We start from the raw sequence: 18,030 nt of genomic DNA, 5'->3' as shown, positions 1-18,030 counted from the left end.
TGTGTGAAATTGGTCATTACCTCTGTGAGAGTGAGGTGAGGTTTTCATCGGCACGCGTTTGTCTTTTTTGTGGACATTGTAAGGAATTCTTCGACAAGGCTCGGCGACTGCCCTGCGGCCTCATAAAGAAAGACAATGAAAAAAAGAAAGGATGGGAGAGTGATGAGAATAAAGTCGCATTGTTCCGGGAAACAAGCTTAAATTGTTTTGTTAGGTGAAAAAAAAAAAATCATTGCGATGCAACAACAAATTGACTATTAATCAATTGATCAAATTAATCTGGAATTATTTTTGGATTATTGACAAATTATTTGGTTGTCTTTCAAAATAAGGCAATTGAAAACATCTGTTTTCAGTTTGGAAAACAACTTTATTTTTTGCTGATTTTCTTATCCGATTCAACAACAAAATAATCGACATTAAAGTAATCGTTAGCTGTGAGTAAGTTTTTTTTATTTCTTCATTTATTAATTTTTTTTCATTAAACACAATGCAACCAAATAGTGATTAATTGTACAGAGTCAAAATTTAATTTCAGGGATCGAATTGCAGCCGATTACAGCAGAGAAAAAAAAAAAAAATGTCCAATTAGAACGATCCATAAAGTCTGATGGTTTCTTCGGAGAGCAAATTGGTCCGTATGTCGTAAGCGTCCATGTTAGAGTAACAACTCTGTTCAACCGGCGGAACGTCTCGATCGCTCAAAACCAAAGCGTCGCGACTTCCCTCCCTCACCTCTCCTGGAAGTGGCTGACTGGCTGCTTGACCTTGATAGCGAAGCGCCGTTGACGAATAAATTGTCGAGAGCGATGGCGCCCGCCTTTGGCCGAGCCAGATAACGGCTTATGTATGAGGCGGGACGCGCTCGCTTCGGCCAACGGAGACCATCTTGCTCGCGTGACTTGACGTGGGCGATAACGACCGATGAATTGTGGCGCCGACGTCCCAAATCTCATTTGCAAGTTTATCTTTGGGGGAGTTTTGGGATTAGCGTTTGTTTTGTCATCCGTGATATTTTTTTTTTTTTAAATTTGAACATCTGTTAGGGAGTAAATGATTTTAGGGAGAAAAAAAAAATGGTATTGCGATTTTCCTCACAGGTGTTACAATTTCTACTTAATTAGCGATTTGCTTCACAATCTACGGTGGGGCAGTTTTTCAAACCTACTTTCCGTCAAGTATAATTTGGAATCTATGTGTAATGGTGAATAAGAAAATGCCTTTTTTTAAACCCCAAAATGTTTGACATTTCGTGCATGTCAGATTGTCGATAAAATCATCGTCCCTTCTCAACGCTAAATTGATCAAAAATATAATTTGGAGAACTATTTTTGTGTGAATCTCAAAAGTGAGTATTCTTTGGTGCAAATATTAATGATGAGATTCTAAATATTTCATATACGTTTAACATCGAACGTCTTCATCATGTTGACGTCAGCCATTTCCGTGTTCCGATTATGCTAAATTGCGAATGTAGCTGTTATCTTATTTTATGTCTTGATGCGTATTGATTGGACGACAACATTTCTGTTCATGTTCTGTTCTGCGGGACTTCAGTTAAAAGTCGACTGCACACCTAAGCACTTATTTTGTGTTTTTCCCGACTCTGTGTTTCACGTTAGCGATTAGCACGCTTAGCGACTAATCGACTTGTCAGTCCTTTTTTTTTTTTTTTTAATTGTTGACTTATTCGCCATAGTTTTAGAGCAGAAACTGTTTTGATGTTTGCGCCTCGCCGTATTTGCCGTTTGCGTGACAAATTTCCATCGGGGCTTTGCAGCCTCCATCCGTCATGTGAACTGAGCTGACAGTTGAGAATAAGAGTGACACAGTCCCATCACGGCGTGTCATGTTACGCCTGGAGGTGATCAGACACAGACATGTCATCTTTTTCTTTCCACGCCGACCTAGCGTCGGGATGATCCTCGCGCTTGGAAGCCCAGCTCAATGACGGAGGCGTCGGCGTGGACGCCGGGCGCTAATGAGGCCTAATTGAAGAACGACGCCGGCGAGGAACGACGCTCCATCATTGGCGCGTCCGAGCGCTGGCGGTCAAAGTGGATGATTGGTCGCTTCGAAAGTAGCGTCGTCCTTTCCAGCGACGCCTTTAAAATGATGGTCCGCCACTATAAATGCACTTTGAGCGTCGGCCTGCGTTTATTTGACGGCAGTGAAATTTGCAGATGAATTTCAAGGTTCTAAACAAGGACGGACCATTTCATCCTGAAGCGACTTTGTGAGGGCGTCAAGGAAATACAGGCGTCCGTTCAATTGCCTTTTTCTAATTGGCGTACTCGTAAGACTGTTGTTAATGTGGCTTGAAAAAAATTAAATGAAATTTAAAAAAAATTATCCTGCAGTTATTTAATGCGTTTTTCGTATTGCCCTTGCATTCTAAAGCAAAAACTATCTGGAGGAATTTACGAATATTTGATTAAATGTCACTTCCAAGACTAATCATCTTGCCCCAAGAAGAAAAATGGCACAGTGTGCTTTTATTCCAAAGGTATATCTTCTTGTCGCATCTCATTAACATTGTTGCCTGGCGTCCATTAGTCATGCAGCGGTTACGTTCTGAACGCAAGCCTCTATTAAAAAGGACTTCAGCTGCCTTATCTTTGGCGCTAAATTAAACGAGGCTAAAATCGCGCCGTGACGGGAGATTTGTCTTCGCTTTGCCGATCACTTCCCGCGTTCTCGCCTGCCTCCGTCGTTGTCAGATTAGTTAGGAACGCGACGCCAGGAGGAAAACGTTTCATCCGCGATGGCAGGCGGGAAGTCGCATCGTTTGTGTGGAGTTATTGGATGGATACGTTTGCAGCCAGTAGGGGGCACACTCGAGACGTTTGACCCGGTGGAACTGGTTTATTGGAGTTTTCAAATTTTGCTGCCATGCTCCGCCCACACGCGACGAGGAAAACTCAAATGTTTCGGAATTCAGCATGAGTAGACGTTGCTCGATTAGGATGGTTCCCTTTTTTTGTGGGTCCGCTCATGATGGACCAAATTTGACGATGTTAGGTGAAATTGGCTTCTGGGATTGCATTTTCAAAATATTCCGGGAGTGCACTAGTGAACTGCAAATGACCAAAGTGACCCTTTTTTTTCTTTTTTTTTGTGGGTCTACTCATGCTGGAACGTGGTACCAGCTTCGGATAATGAATTTTCCAATTTTTTTCACTTCAGACCTGGAATGGACTCAAACATGACAACTTCCTGCATGTTTGCAGTTATGGCTTCTTAAGATTTTTTTGTGGGGCTACTCCTGATAGACGAGCCTACCAAACCTAATTTTTTTCCAAAATTTCCAGCGTTTCGCGACAGACCTGCAACAGACTCAAATGTGACTGATTTTAAATCAAAGTGGCCAACTTCCTCTTTGGTTTCCAGACATGGGTTCTTGAATTTTTTTTGTGGCTCCATTTATGATAAACATGCCCACCAAATCTCATGTTGCTAAGAAAAAGTGCGTTAATGAAACGAATGTTCCACACAAAAGACTTCGAATGATGATTGAAGCCGTTTTATTGGCGTTGATGAAACGGACTCAGCAAATTTCCAACCAATCAACAATGATTGACTAATTGTCGCAGTTAAATTATGCGAATATTCAGAACTGGATTGTTTTTATTTTTGTCCAATTGTCAAATAACCTGCGTCGTACCGACGACGCAGTCCAACAACTCTTTTCATCGCAATTAATTCCGATTTGCGACAGTGCGACAGCCGACGCTGCGAACAATTTTTAATTACGCCGGAACTAATGTTTTAATTATTCGCTGGCGAAAGGCCCGCGTTGAAAATGAGAAGAGGAACAAGACGGGAAGTCGTTCAAAGGCTAGACGGACCATCGTAATTCAACGCGGTCCAATTTAAAAAAAAAAAATGGTTTCATTTGTCTGCGGAGGCTTTTCTCAAAGAAAGCCATTACGGTGAGGCGGTGCGAGCTAATTGAAAGTTCAGGGAAATTGCAACATTGTTACGTGTCGGCGGTGAAAAACAGATTGAGCAACGTGGAGGTTCGCATTACCTTCGTAAGAAATTTGATCATGTTGAAAATGATTGTTACGACCCCCGTGCGTGATGTACTGCCCTCTCCAGAGTAAATTCATCGGCCCACTCTAAGAAAGGCCTCTCTCAAATTGTCGCCCTCAGTATATAACGGCTTGCCCGCTGCTGTTTCCATGACGAATCCGTGAAATGTTTGGAGTCCTGCTTTGGACCAATTATCCCGCAGGAGTTTGTTGGCGTCTGCCAAAATGGCCGACTTGCTTTTCAATTCCTGGCGTGCGTCTTGTCACGATAGCCTCAATTATGTGTGGCTCGCTCAAAGTCAGGCGCTCATGAGTTTCGATGGGGGGGGGGGGGTCAATTTGGGGCCGCTAAAATATTTTTTTTGGCCAGGACTTTATTTGGTAGGTGGTTTCAGACCGATACCAGTACGAATATTCATCGATATTGCGAATACTTTTGATATACTATAAAATTCAATTTATCGCAACAAAACCGCTCAGACGATGATGATGCGCCAATATGTCAAACTGTGGTAGTCAAGCGCCATCTACTGCTCAGGAGGCAGATTTCCTTTGCCTTAAGTATCAAACGCTGGTATCGTTAGTGTCCACGAGTACTCGATACCTAAAAATAATGTCGTATTGGCGGTGTCGCGGTATCGGAACTCGCCCATTCCTGGTGCTTTGGCGACATTACACTTTTTCACAACATTGTGGAGTGACCATAGGCCATCAATATATCGGAAATCATTAACGGGAAAAACAAACATTCTTGACGAGTGCAAATACTCCAAATCGATCTTAATTGAATTTGCGAATGACTGGTCTTTGCTTTTCGATCTTCTTGTTCGGGTCTCCGTGAACTCTTCACCCGTCTCGTGTATGTCAATAATTGATCTGACCTTCCGCTCGGCAATTAACCTCATGTGTCTGCTCGCCTTTAATGTTGATCACCTCACTCCCCAGCGCGGGTGAAAAAAATAAAATAAAAATCCTCACACATAATGTTGAATTATGAATTTTAATACGACGGTGGTGAGGGGGGGGTGCAAAGGGGAGGAGGGGGGGTCATCTGACCCGCAATCAGCTTGAGCCGAGTGAACTTTACGCGGATGCAATTATGAAAGCGTCGATTAGCCTGCTGCGGTTTATTGCAACAACGGAGGTGAATTAATGTGAAGGCGGGGGGGTTGTCGGCGCACGTTAGCGTGTTAGCACACGCGCGCCTTGCTACATCATGCATACATCACAGCGGGGGCAACGACGGATGCCTCAGCGAGGTTGACTCCGCAAGCAAAACAGTTTTCGCTCCAATAAATTGACACAAAAATTCATAGACGCTATTTTTTCCCACGCACGGACGCCGGCCAACGAGCTCGTTTGAACTCTGTTGCTGACCAAAACAGCAGCGCCTAACGCGGCACATTTGCAAATGAATTCATGTGTAGGATTCAGATTTCGTAAAGGCAGCAGGACAATTCAAACATGACACGCACAAACACTCGTTACAAGAGACTGCGGGTCTGTTGCTAAACAAAACAGCAGCACAAACCAAGTGACATCAATTTTGCTTCTCAGACAAATTAAGAAAATGATCAAAACTTACCCAGTTGCTAGGAGGAATTAAAGTTTGCATGTCGTCGTGCCAGCTCCTGTGGAGCACCCGGAGGCATTTCGGTATGGATCGAAAATGGAAAAAAAAATAAATAAATTAACAAAAACACAAGGTTCAAAGTAACAAAGAAAAATAAGGAATAGGCGCACCCCTTCGCTCTGAAAAAAAAAAAAAAGGACAACAGCATCAACAAGAATGAACAAACAGACCGAAAGAAAGCAGGGAACCAAGACGAGACAACGAGGCACACCTGGTCAAGACGGAGGGAGCTGATTGGTGGACACAAGGAACAGGTGGAAACAAAAACAAGATACATCAAACCAAACCGAACCAAAACCAACCAAAGTACATTCAGTTTTCTTCGATGATTTAAAAAAAAAAAAAAACTCATCCAAAATTTGGTGGGCATGACAATCATAAAATGAATAATAATTCTTGAGGAGCCATGGATGAAATTAAACAGGTGGATCGTTTTAGTTTCCTTCCAAAGCTTTAAAAAAAAAAAAAAAAAAAAGAAACAAAAGACATTTCTACTGTTATTGCAAATGCCCCACTGTTCAGCCTTGACAGCTCCTGTTTTTAATTTTTTTTTTTTTTTTTTTGGGCCTGAAATCTTATCTTGTGTCCTCGAAAAGGAAAACATCAAGTGGAGTGAAAAAAAAAAATAAAAAATGAAAGAACGAAAGAAAAGGACCCTCCCTGACAAATCCCATCTCTCGCCCGTCCTTCATGTTTTCTGTTTTCTCCCCAACTTACTATGAATATTTGTGGATTCATCTTGTTGTTGTCTCCCATTCTTTTTTTCTTTCTATCAACCAGCCAATCTGCCCTATTTCATATGCAGCTTGTAGTAAACAAAAAAAAAAAAAAAAAAACGGAAATTTGCTATTATTGCTTCCCGTGAACAAGAGGGCCGCTATTTTAACCTCATCCCGCTCGGAAACGTCACGTCGGAGGCCGCGTTACCTCAATTAAGCGGACACTTTAACGCTACATGAGGCTAAAGCAACCATTTTTGCGCAATTTGCACGTTTGTGTCTCAAAAGGGAACGTGGCTTTTCTCCCCCGAGGCGCCGCCGCCGCCGCCGTTTCAGCCAAAAAGCGTTTTAGGGCTGAGCAAATGAGATTGCGGCTGTCAATCAACACTCTCAAAAGGGAAAATGCGCTAAAATGACATCCATGTGTCAGAAAACAGCAAATAAAAGCGTGACATGTTACTCCCGGCAAACACGAGGGACCTGAATTCCGTTTCCTGTTTTGAAGCATCGTTAGGAAACTCAAAGTAGAATTGGATTTTTATGGAGGAAAATGTTTTTCAGTGGCAGAAAACTCACCAGCAAAGCTAAGCTAAGCTAATGTTAGCACATTATCTTATTCAAATTTGTGCTATTAGCTAGCGACTAGGGCCTGACCCATGTGATTTTTTTTTTTTTTTAGGCTAATGCAGTTTCCGATATTTGGCAGAATAAAATGTTGTTAAGCGATTATTCACAGACGATGATTTAAAAGAAAAAATCAAATCCGTGCTACGTTGACGTTAGCATGCATGTTTATTTTCAGCCATTCTAGTCAAGTATTTTCAAATGTGGACGATTATTGATGTATATTGTGAAATTTGTCTTTCTCTCAATATATTCCACGATAATTTGTATTATTTTTCACGCGAACGATGCTGTGTGTCGAACTTCTAACCCTTGACGAGCTGCTCCATTTTCGCAGCTTGACGGACAGCGATGATCATATCTGCCATCCCGGCCAGACTTGCTGCAAAGCGGCCACGATTAAGACGTGTTAAGACTCCCAGCGTTTTGATAAGCGTCGGCGGACCGAGTCGCTCGCCGGCAAACCTTTTTTTTTTTTTTTTAATCTCCCCAGCATGTTTTGTACCAGTACAGCTGTTTAAAAAAAAAAAAAAAAAAAAAAAACACGAGCTCAACCTTAGACCACAGGAGCACTTCGTGTGTTTCTCCTCGGCTGCTGTGTGGAGAGATTATCTTTTTAAATCTTTGCTTGGTGGAGAAAGGGATGCTCATTTGCTCCCCAGTTTTAGCCGCATTTCTTAAATGGTGGCCATCTGACTGAGAGGGGGATCGTGTAGATTTTTATTTTTTTTTTGTTTGAGGTTAAACGGGGTGAGGAAAGTCTCTCTCTCTCCTCTCTCTCGCTCTCTCTCTCTCTCTCTCTTTCTCTCTCTCTCTCGCAAAAGTCACACATAAGATTGCAGCCAATTAAGAGGCTCCAATCACGCATTTGTTGACCGTACGTATTTGTGACTTCAGGCACGCATTTGCAGAATTATGTTACAAATTTGGACTGTGGTTACAGAAATGGATTATTTCTACACATTTGTGGATTGAAACACATTTGCAAATGTTTTTGCCATAAAACACACGGTTTTTTGGGGGTTTTTTTTGGAGGGGACGCACACTCCGAACGGTAATATAAAAGTGTAATGAAATCCTGCTATATAAGTAAAACGTTAAAACATAATTTTCCCACCCCGAGCTGTGGCGTCTCTACCAAATATGTGTTTTTTTGTTTTTTTTGTGTTTGTTTTTTTTAAACGATGGATAGCGATGTCGAAGATGATGCGCTGGTTGAAAAAAAAAAAAAAAAGTCAAATATGGAACAAATTCTCCAACGGCTTTCCACAACGAGGTCTTACCACCGCTTTTTTTTTGCTTCTCATTACCGGCAATGCTAAAGGTCAGCCTGTCGACTACGCTCAGGCGTAATCATCATCTTTTAGACAAACAGCCCCAATGCAACATTGGAATTAGCCTCACGTTTGGATGTATAATTCTTAATGTCACGTTCAAGGATTCAATTGCAGACGAGCACCTGGATGCTTTACACGTCGAGTCGAGAGACCGCCGCTTGGCTGCCGTTCACGATCGATTCTCCACGTCAATACTTTTATACTGTTGAGTGCTTGCTTGACTTACTATTTTATTTTGACCTGTGACCAAGTTTGTGGTTGTGTTTGTTTTTTTGGGGGGAAAAAAACATTTTTAACGCATACGGGGGTTTTTTTTCACAAAAGCACATTTTTGGAAAAATGGGGTGTTTTTCGCCCCGAAAAATAAAGTTGCAAAAAAAAAAAAAAAAGTCCATCTATTGATTGTGATTTTCTTTCTGAGAACTATGATTCTGTAAAAATAAATAAATAAATAAAACATATCCAAGGTAAAAAAAAATACAACTTTCATCCTATAACTTTTTTTATATTAAAAAATGTGTCAAAATATTTTTTTTAACTTAGTTAAATTGTACGTTCTCTTAAATGTAAACATAAAAGTCTTATTTTTGACAAACTCTCAAAAGCCCGCAATACTGAATTTGATTGCATTTTTAATATAAATTTCATATCACGTCAGGTTACAAATTTTAGTGAGCTACTTTTTATTTATTTACTTAGCTTTTAAAATAGTTTTAGAATTGTTATATTTGGAAGTGGTTTTAAATCAAATTTAAATTATGTGAAGCGGCCTTGTCTTGCCTAATTTGTAGAACGAGAGCTCAGATTTTTTTTTGGGAGAAGAAATGGGGCGACATTTTAGCACTGCACTGTTTTCCCGTCCGTCGGGTAAAGGTCACTTCCTCCGAGTCCGCTCCGGCCCGTTCCGTGTTCATCATCCCGACTAATCGCGACACAACGGTCGACACACGAGGTCCACTTGCCCCCGACAGAACTCATCTGGTGTCACATGCATTATTCCGCCGGGCTGGTCGGCCAAAGGAGATCGCCGGAGGTGGCCGACGACCTCCGCGGGTCACCACGCGCTATTTGGCGGCCCGCCGGACATCACATGCAGGTGATGATTTTTAAGTGCCTGGCCGAATCTCGCGTCGAACTGAAAGATGCCGGCTGACAGCTACCGAAACGCTCGCACGTCGCTCACACCCGAGTATTTTTTTTAGTTTTTGGGGGGCTACAAATTTTCAATGCATGTATAAAAGAGCCACAAACTTAGCCAAATTAAAAATGACCATTCAAGGACGGCACAAAACTGTTCAACAGCAAACCAACATTATGTGCAAGATTATTTTACAAAAATCAAATGACACAAAAAAAAATCTCAACTTTAATGTTATCGATGTTTGTTCGAATATTTTTTTCAAAGGATTTAAACACTCGTGAAATCCTTTCGGCTTCGATGAGTCATACGGCTCAATTGCACCGATTACGCCGATAAGTAAGACTATCCCGTGTTCTCTCCAAAATGACAACCTCCATATTGCCGATTTCACGTCAACGCCACACAGTCTTGCTCTTCAAATACTCGCGGCCCCAAACTGTTCCTCTTGTTATTGTCGCAGCTCATGCGGAGAAATCTTTCCCACCTTGCCCTGAGAGCGGACCTTCGATGCATAATAGATGGGGAATCTTGCGATTCTCCCAATCCCTCCATGGTTTGAACGCGCGCGGCGTGTGTGTTCAAATTGTCATTCCATCAAAGGACGGGCGGTGGACGAGCGGCCCGCCGCGACAGAGCCAATGCATTATGGATCACGCCGCCGCCGCCATCGACACTGACGTGCTCTTTGAGGGCGACTCGCATCAAAGACGAATGGGGCCGAAATAAAGGAAATAAGACCAGTGCATTGTGGGATGGGACTTGAAATCAGCAGCACTGCCCGAGTTCACCGGCGAGTACGACGACAAGCGCCTTCCATTTTGATGACGCTGCAAACAAAAATGACTGATTTTCGAAACTTTTACGAAAGGGCATGAGGAAAAAGAATGGTCACAAAAAACAATAACCAGACGTATTTTTCAATTATATACTCTAGACATCTCCGTTTCGGAATGTGATATTCAGAGGTGGGCAGTCCGTCCCGGGGGCGGAACGGTCCGACCCTCCGAGGTCCGGTCATGCTCAGAAGCTATGCTAAGAACAACCAACATGAGTTTTTTGCCCTCATTATCAACCTTTGCAAAATTTAAAGGAGCGTTTCATACGAGCATAATGAAACGACACAGATGGCGGCACAATTTGCGCAGTGGCCAAATTAGCTGAAAGCAATGAAGAAGCATTTAGGGGGGCGGGTTAAGTAGCTAGAGAGGCTTTTAGCTTTTTTTTTTTTCATTCCATAAATTTATTAGCTGTCATAAACAACAGGAATTAAACAAAGTATGCACCTATATGGCCTCCCCGCAGCACAAGACTAATTGGGGAATTGGGAAATTACGAGTAGCCTGGAGAAAAAGGCACTTGAACCGACAAAGACGGTGGAAGGAAAACAATCGAAAGCAAAATACTGTAAATAACTCTCGCTATGCCAGGAAAAGCCTGCAAGAACAGCTGAACTTTATCAAAATTAATCAAAGGCACTTTAAATGGTGGTCGACTCACATTTAACATGAATTGATTTGAGTCGTGAATTCTGAACGCCAACACAATCCAAGATATAAGCGGGTGTGCACACTTTTGCAATCACATTATTGCAGTTTTTTTTTTTCCGGGTGAATTGTGCAGGTTATCGGTCACATTAATGGTGGTGCAAGTTTAGAAAGGATTTAGCGTGTTGTTGTTATTTTGACATCAGAGCAAAGTGGCATTTGAAGAGGGGTGTGTAGACTTTTTCTATCCACTGTATTTGAAGGGCACGTTTGGTTAATTACATGTCCATGATTCAACTATCAAACCGGCCGTGTTGTGTTGCGCGCGGAACGAAAGTAATTAAGCATTAACAGATAGACGCGATAAGATTGCGCTCGATCTGGCAAAGCGCCGTGGACGCTTTCCAAGATTTTTAAATTAACTTTGAAAGTGGCCAAAGCGGCCGCCTCACTTACTCTTTGACTCCCCTCGTTTTTTTGTTTTTTTTAGGCCTGATGGAGTGAGCACGACATCTATTTAGAACGCGGCCCAATTAGAAGACGTTTGTAATTTTAGCCTCCGGTCTAAGCGGCAGCGGAAAATTTATGAAGGGGGAAAGCCATCGTGGCGGCAACAGTTGATGAACGCTGGTGCCCTACTTGGGCATTTTTTGTTCTTGTACATTTTCCTTTGTTATTTTCCAATATTTTTTGCTCTGTTGACTTGCTACAGCCGAATTTGCAAAACATCTTTAGTGTATCGCTGCCACACCAAGGATTGCATTATTTTGTGAAGACGTTCTTATGTAATAATTGTGTCATTATCATGTGATAAAGCCCATATTTGAAGTTTTACGGTATAATCACTTTTGTATTTGGCAAAACAAACAAAATTAAAAATTTTAAACCAAAGTTGCTAGATGTTAAATTGAATTGTGAAATGTATCACATTATACTGCGAAACTTAGGTTAAAAACATGTACTTGATCACCTTATACGGTCATTTTTTTTGTTACAACACAAACTTTGTCACATAACGTGATTTTCAACTTTCTTTTCTAATGTGACGGCAATGCACTTTCATGTACATATCTGTAGAATTAATAATCAGAATCTCTGATAAGTGTGATGTGCATTTCATTCATTTAAAAAAAAATATGCTTCTGTCATATTTTCTATACATTTTAAATAAAGACACCAAAACCAGTTGTTATGTTTGAGTACAAAAGATCGCAAGAAGTTGACAGATAAAATTGTCGATCCTGTGTAAAAAAAAAAAAAAAAAAAAAAAAAAGACTATCACTGCTGCTTAGTTACGGTGGGCTTCTTCTGTTCATTAACCCCTCTTGTAATACGTCTGAGTTTATTATACTGCCCCCTGGTGGACAAGGCACACTCACCAGCCAAACCAATGCACAGTGAACTCGTTCATTATTTACGTGCTTTTAAATGATGCTATTATTGGCTGTTTTTATACCCTGCTCTAAAACATTAAAAACACCTTTTGTTTTTGGATGTGAAAACAATCCAAATGCAGCTAGCGTATCCTTGCACTCTTTATCATTCAACACCAGAGTGCAGCAAATTAGAGAGCAAAAAAAAAAAGAAAAATCCTGGAGGTTCGTCAGGCAGCAGGTAAGAAGAAATAGTGCAAAGGTTGTCAAAATCCCGTCGAGATGGCACGCAGGGAGGCGTATGGCCGCCATCATTGTAATTGCAGCTGTCTGGCCGCAGCAGCACGTTTATCTGCCTGTGAAAAGACGGACGCTTAATAAAGTCATTTGGGGAAGCTCCCACGCTCGCCAGCCCGACTACATTATTTGTGGCTCGCAAGTTTCATGGCTGAAGAAAAAAAAAAAAACTCACTCACTGAACTCAACGTCACCTCTCGCACACATTGGAAAGCACATTTTTGCTTCTATAAATATGTTTCATTGATTGGATTAAAGAAGACTTGGTTTCTGTTCACAGTCAGGCAATGGGAAGAAATGCGAGATTATTGTATGATATCACTGAGGAAATGAGAAAATGAATCGGTTGCACAGCACTCCAAATAAGAGGCACAGCGTGCTCGTTTTAAGCATTTTTTATTCATTTATTTATTTTTTTGCCAATGGCAAGTTAAGTTTACTGTAAAAATGACGTGAAATATTTCTGGAATCGTTCCACGTGAAGGCTAAAATGCTGAATGAAAATTTTGTTGAAATGGGTGCAATGATATTGAAAGATAAAATGATGTGAAATTATATTGCCTGTAATGAATTTGAATTTTTTTTGGGGGTGGGGCTTGGAAATATTGCCGTGAAAATAGTTGCAGAGATTTTTTTTTTCATGGGAACTTTTGCTGTGAAAATGTTGAATTAGTGATAAATGTAAATTTTTCCATGAGGGACTTAGAAAAAAAAAAAAAAGGAAGAACTACCAAACAATAAAACTACTTTATTTGCGTAACCTCGCACCCTTTTTCACCAAATTGCACAAATCGTCCTTTTTGCCAAGAATAATATAATTTTTTCAATCAGCACAATTTTCTCATAACCTTTTATCGTTATTATTTTGTTTTTTAACTTAAACCCCTTAGTGGACATGCACTATCTTCTTCCAGTGTGGCCCTTTTACAATCGGTTGAACCGCATTTCTCGGTGCGGTCCCAGCCACGTACGGGTCAGTGGGAAGTATGAAAACAGCAAGTAATGGGCAGATTATAGCACGAAACCCCGAAAACGAGGACGGATGGCAGCGAGGAGATGACTCCTCGCCTGGCGCCGAGCTCACACGCTGTGAAATGTGTGAGATAGAAAGCCCGGAGGTATCACCTCGGCCAAAAGCACCGTGACCAAAATAAATGGGGCAGAGCTATTTAAAATGTCTCCAGTTTGGATGCCGACAACGACGGCCCCCTGGGTAACGCGAAACTAAAATAAAAGAAAAATTAAAAATGAGGGAAAACCCTGATCGGTGGGATGAATCAGTGATGCTTTTCCACACCACAACAATTATATGAGACTCCAGGTGGAGGCCACACGGAATACAAAACAAGGGAAAGCATTCGGGATACAAATACGTTTGGAGTACAAGGGGAAAATGTTGTTGATGTGGGGGTGTGTGTGGGGGGGTGCGTGGGAGTGTGTGTGTGTGTGTGTGTGTGTTGGCAGTGGTGGGAGGTGTGTGTTTGTTGTTGGGCTTTTCATTCCAATTCGCCAAAAAGCACATTGTTGAAATCAGGGGTGTGCAAACTTTTGTGCCCCGGAGCCACATTTCATTTTAAAAATGGGGCAGCTGAGGCACTTTTTCTTTTTTATTTGGCATTCATTATAAATAACTGCCCCCACCCAAAAAAAAAAAAAAAAAAAGAATTATTTAATCTACTTTATTGTATTTTTTTGGTTCACAATAAATTAATTATTTCATTTTCTTTCATTTTGAAAATGCAATTACTATTAATGAAATAAATATCTAATAAAATTCAAATGATACTACAGTGTGTCTAAAGTGTTTTCTCATTTTTAACTAGTATTTATAAGTTATTATATGCTATATTACTTATATCATGAATAAAAAATATAAAAAATTACAATAACTAAAGCATGAATACATTATTCTAATTTTAAAAATTTAAATTATTCCAAGACTCTTGATTATGTCCAACTTGGTGGGACGGATCGCAGAATTTGATCAATGACCATTCCATCACCCAAAATTAATTGACTGGCTTCCCATCCGTAGTGTGCCCCACTTCTGTCGCCAGCGTCGTCTCCATTATAAAAAGAGCGGACAAAAATTTCAATGAACGTGACTTCCCCATTGATTTTTCTCCAAAGCGTCTCCCTGCCCGAACACATCTGGCTTGACGACTTCACCCAACATCCCTTTTAGCGCAAAAAGCAAGAGCAATTCCCGTGTTTGTTGGACCCTAACCCCACTTGGGTGACATGCCCGCGCTCCCCCGCAGAGGAGCTGTCATTCCCACTCGATCAAGGTGAGCACGGCGCGTCGCTGCGAATCATCCGCAAGCCTCCGACCTCGGGAGAAGTCTCGCGGCGCAAACCAAAATGAGACGTGTCCTCAAAGCTAACCGCTAACCTTAGCCTTTGTTGTGCCGCGTTCACCCAGCGAGGGGTCCTCAGCGGGACTGCCGGCGGGGGGGGGGGGGGGGGGGGGGGGGGGGGGGGGGGACACAGTGGAATTATACTTTGATTTGCAGGCACCCAAGCGGAAATTGTGAGAAAGAATACACGCGGACTCCCAAAATAGAGTCCGGGAATAGGAAATTGGAGCCAACAAGGAAAAAGGAATAAGGCATGCTGACTAACATTGCCCTTCAATTTGAACTCAATGTAAAAATAAATAAGAAATATTTATTTATTTATTTTACAAGTAAATTGCTTTGATCTAGCATAAATTGATTGGTGTCTTTCTTGGTGTATTTCAGTGAGAACTTTCAAATGGATGAATATTGGGCAAAATTCAGTTAAAATAAAAAAAATAAGAACTCGGTTTGAACATACGTAATCCAATTTGCCTCAAAAGTCTTTCTTGTCTTACTTGATACCACTTCACCATATTTGGTGAGAATCGTGTTTAAAAAAAAAAAAGAAAATGCTGTCCTAATCCTAACTCCGTAACCTGAAACAGAACACAGTGTAGAGAGAGGCCAACCAAACTCAATGTAAAAAAAGAATTAAATAAATAGTTTAAATCAAAGTTAAACCGATCTCAGGTCAACCAAACTCCAGGTAAAGAACATGTTTTTTTTTTGTTTTTTTTTTTTACAAAGTTCCACCGATCCACCCCAGAATTTAGTCTTGTGTATAAGACACACCATCATCAAATTCGGCAAAATTTGGTTAAAAAGGGGGAAAAAGGATGGCTGTTCCACTAACAGACTCTGGGCCAACCAAGCTTCAGATCAAATTTTTTCCCCCACTAAGTTGCAATTTTCTGTCTAGTATTTCTTTGTGTATTCAGAACTAGTCTGCCAAATTTAGTGAGAATCGAATTTAACAAATCAGGTTTGTTACTTGCACGCAGTTAGTCCAGTCATACTTGGCTACGTCAACCAAACTCCATTTAAAAAAATAGTCGTTTTTTATGTACCTTGAACCGATGTGCCCCGAAATTGAATGACGTCTTCCTCTGTGTATCCAACACTCCTCCATCACATTCGGAAACATTCGGCCTTGGAACGGCAGAATGTAACCATTCGACACCTCCTGCAACAGACCAAATACAGTAAGCAACCTACGGTATTTTCACAAATCCTCACAGACTCGTCGTGTCACTTTTCCTTCTGCCTCGGCTGCATAATACATACAACCCGGTTGCAAATTTCATTCTGGTGCAGCAGAATGAACTTGAACATTTTGATAATGGGAAGTGACACGAAAGATATTTAGCTGCTGTGTAATGACTTGGATTTCTAATCTGCAGAATGGCTATGATGGATCTTAGGCACACACACACACACACAAAAATGTGAGCTCCATGAGCAGTAGATCACACGTGATGTCCTCACAAGCGGGGCGATTACACACATCCGCTAATGACACGCGGGGTCCTCCATACTAATAGCGTGTGAGTGGTGAACTTGTGAAGTAGATTTTTAATGACGATAAGGTCGATGTGGGAATTTCATTTTAGGTGAAAAGCAGGAGGATGGACAGCATATCCGGAGATGAAGTAATGAGGAGCTTTGTTGTCGGGGGAATGACATCACTCGTCGAGACATTTTCATGTGAAGGATTGATTTTGTACAAAATCATCGTCATTGTTGTCATGACTCATGGTATTTTTTTTCCCCCCCAAATAAATTAGGATCCTTTTAATAAGTTATTAATTGAAAATTGAAAACATCAGCGTTTATTCTTAAAAAATGTTTCTTGTAATAATTACTACAATATTCTTTTAAAATTGTAACTATTTTTGCCCTCGTAAAAATACATTCCTCATTCAATTAGGAGCAATCGAGAGTCGTGTAAAAATGTTTTTTCGTACAGATTCAATGCTTTGTGTTTTCAATGTGACTATTCTCAAAAATGCAAATTTTTCTTTTTCCCGACTTTTTCACAATAGTTAAACTTTGTTGATTTTACAATAGTCCACCATTTTTATCTTGTTAAATTGCGACCACTCCAAAAAAATTTGAATTTTGTTTTCAAATTTGTAAATTTCATCCTACTTTTAGTAATAGTCGAATCATGATTATGTTTAAATGCTTATCCCCTCATAAAAGTGCGTCTTTAGTTTCGTAAACATTTTTTTTCATGTAAAAATTTCAACTTTTTTTTTTTTAATATTTCAAGATTTTGTTATAAAACTACTTAAAGTACTACTTTCGCTCATAATAGCGGCAATTTTTCTCCAAATTAGAACTATGTCGTAATAGTTTTTTTTCACAGAGGATAAAGAATATATGCATGTGAGTAGTGTTCAATATACAGCAAGCTGCAATAGCGCCTCCTGGTGTGTGAGCATAAAAAACACGCGGCTTGTCTCATCTTATTTTCCCGTTGCCCGTTTTATTTTTATGTCCACCTGCCAGGTTGCCCGTCCCACCGTCGCCTCCCGTGCGCGCTCCATTGATTCTCTTTTACAACCTGTCCCGTAACGTGGCGGTGACAGAAGCGCTCTTGTCATCGCAAATGTCAAGCGATCGGCTTGTCTTGTAAAGGTCAGCGTTTTTATGGGATGCTCAACATGTTTGAAAAAGGATTACGGCTGCGTTGGCAGCGTAGTGGCGTGCGTGAGTATCCCACGGCGGTATGACGACATGCGCACACGTTGGTTGAGCGCAAATGTGTTTTATCAGCGTTAAAATGTATAAACTGTAAAGAATGGGAACATGAGGAAGTCAGAGTGGGCAAAACCGCGTGTCGCTATTATTTATTTATTTATTTTTTTACTGCACAATAAAAGCATACAAATTGGCAACTTTATGCTTGCATTCTTCTTTTTGGATTTTTTTTCTCATGAATTTCTACCTTTGTAGAAGGTGAACATTTTCCTGGTAAAATGATTACGACTATTTTTGCACCAATTCTTCTTCTAAACTGAGACTTTCCGCCAAGATTATTTTCAAA

General features: G+C 40.8%; 1 protein-coding gene across 1 annotated transcript in view; it reads right to left on the bottom strand.

The window, feature by feature from the left end:
* The window catches only part of sgcd (sarcoglycan, delta (dystrophin-associated glycoprotein)), a 95,505-nt gene extending 89,708 nt beyond the window's left edge, over positions 1-5,797 (bottom strand). The window contains exon 1 of the mRNA XM_088280023.1: positions 5,620-5,797. The gene's annotated coding sequence lies outside the window, so the exon portion shown is untranslated. The remainder of the gene's footprint in view (positions 1-5,619) is intronic.
* Between the last annotated feature and the right edge of the window lie 12,233 nt (positions 5,798-18,030).

The sequence above is a fragment of the Idiotropiscis lumnitzeri genome, chromosome 17 (assembly GCF_059441095.1).
Source record: "Idiotropiscis lumnitzeri isolate Australia: NSW breed Sydney's pygmy pipehorse chromosome 17, RoL_Ilum_1.0, whole genome shotgun sequence".
NCBI classification, from domain to species: domain Eukaryota; kingdom Metazoa; phylum Chordata; class Actinopteri; order Syngnathiformes; family Syngnathidae; genus Idiotropiscis; species Idiotropiscis lumnitzeri.
The sequence above is the reverse complement of the archived record's forward strand: the minus strand, read 5'-3'. Positions and strand labels throughout refer to the sequence as shown.